Below are 2,041 nucleotides of genomic sequence, written 5' to 3'. Positions count from 1 at the left end.
GCATGCTGAGTTTAATTGGGACCTGAAGACCACTGAGTATTTAACTCATAAGCTAACCATGACCCTACACATGGATTATTCTGGTTGGACGTTGGCCAACACTCATTTTTTAAAATTTTATTTTAGGTTCAGGGATATGTGTAGAGGTGTGTTATATAAACTCACGTTATGTGGATTATCATGCAGGTACTGCACCTAGTACCCAATAGGTATTTTATCTGCTCCTCTCCCTCCTCCCATCTTCCACCCTCAGGTAAGCCTCAGTGTCTGTTGCTCCCCTCTTCGTGTTGCTGTGTTTTCATTATTTAGCTGCCACCTGTAAGTCAGAACCTGCAGTATTTGGTTTTCTGTTCCTGAGCTGGTTTGCTAAGGATAATGGGCTCCAGCTCCATCCATGTTCCCGCAAAGGACATGATCTCTGTTTTAAGAAAGGTCAGGGAATTGCATAAGAGAATATTCACCTGAAATGGAGACAACACAAAAGAACAGGCTGCAAATAAAACTCATGAGAATCATAAATCATACTGAGTATCAAATTTTATTAATTTACATTATTGTATTCCAGAATAAAATTAATTGCGAGGCACACATAAAGCAACAACAAGGCTGAGACCACCACCATCACCAGCGTCAGTCCCCAGAGAGCCTTCCTTCCATACCAGGAAATGATCTAGCCCAGATGTGACGTATGAGCTCTGAAGGTGACGCGTGAGATTGCATCTTACATAATATGGAGTCAGTTTTGGTCCTCTCCATTTGATAACCCTGACAGTAGCATAGATTAGGTGAGGGGTTCCAAGGAACAAGGACATGTAAATCTACAGATTCCAGGTTAGACCACCATGAAGAGTCCTACAAAGATCAGACACATCTTAGTAAAAGCATTCCACATGTAAGAAGGTTTTCCATAGTAAGGACTGTTGATGTATTTACCAGGCAGTCTGTCACTCTCTGTTTACAATGAAAATTGACAGGGCTAGCTTTTTTCATTGTCCAGGCTCTCCATCAGTAAAGGGAGATCACAACTGAAAGAAACAGTGCTTTGTGTCTGTTCTCCAAATCGTTTTGCGGAGATTTTAGCGAAATCAGGAGGAGTTCGATTTTCCTTGTTTAAGAAAAGGAACAATGATTTCTTCCAGAATTGGCCATTAGTCCGTGCCAGAGCTCAGAGGCTAGTTCAGAGTACTGTTCTTAGAAACAGCATAACAGCAATCCTATCTGGAAGCGTCCCACACTTAAGAATGCCCCCACGGTGTGCTGTCATCTCTCTCTAACGCTTTTCATTATCTCCTGGACACACATCTTTTTCCCAGTGGTGAAACCAGTTTCAAGGTACCGTTTAACCTGCGATGGGGCCAAGAAGAAGCCTAACCAAGCCGGTAACTGAGTTGCATACAAAGTTGGCTTCCACAAGCCTACATGGTGTGAGGTTATATTCCACCCTAAAATACTATTAGGATTATGCACGCCAAATTTAAATGTATAGATATGGTATTTTGTGACAGGTATCAAAGTTCTCGGTACAGCATGTGCTCTCAGAAGTTATGTTCCTGGACTCTGTTAAATGCGACCATCCCCGCACCTGCACACTTGCCCGTATCATGTCCAAAGTCCTCTCAGACATCTAGGAGACTCCAGGCACCCTGCCTGGGAGGAACTCCACCCTTTATAGGCCCCAAAATACGTGAAGGTACCTGGGAAGTTGATTCTTCTCTGCCATGGTTAAGCACTGGTGCTAGACTTGGGCCTGGAACCCTGAGATCAGGCAAAAATTTTTTTAAATGTGAGGCGGGAAAGATATTTTGTTATACTAAGCTATATAACTGCATTCTTTCTTTATGGCTCATTCCACTTCACAAATCTAGAAGGCATTCCAGTCGGATCTGCACTTCATCCACCCTCATTCAAGCTGAGGACACAATAATTTAAACCACAGATTCAACCTTTCAACTTTTGTCCATCACCTGTTTTGATTTCCACGTGTTTCAGTTGAATATCAGGGTTTCATTTTCAGAAAGGTGACTGCAGTGAGAGTGATAAG

General features: G+C 42.6%; 1 long non-coding RNA gene across 1 annotated transcript; it reads right to left on the bottom strand.

The window, feature by feature from the left end:
- Positions 1-217: 217 nt before the first annotated feature.
- Positions 218-2,035, bottom strand: LOC116548374. Its single transcript, XR_004267410.1, has 2 exons — positions 726-2,035; positions 218-461 (listed from the first exon to the last, which is right to left on the bottom strand). It is a non-coding gene; the product is annotated as an uncharacterized LOC116548374 (long non-coding RNA).
- Between the last annotated feature and the right edge of the window lie 6 nt (positions 2,036-2,041).

Source organism: Sapajus apella, unplaced genomic scaffold (assembly GCF_009761245.1).
Source record: "Sapajus apella isolate SASKATOON/1434 unplaced genomic scaffold, GSC_monkey_1.0 scaffold10701, whole genome shotgun sequence".
Taxonomy (NCBI): Eukaryota; Metazoa; Chordata; class Mammalia; order Primates; family Cebidae; genus Sapajus; species Sapajus apella.
This window is presented reverse-complemented; position numbering and strand designations above follow the sequence as displayed.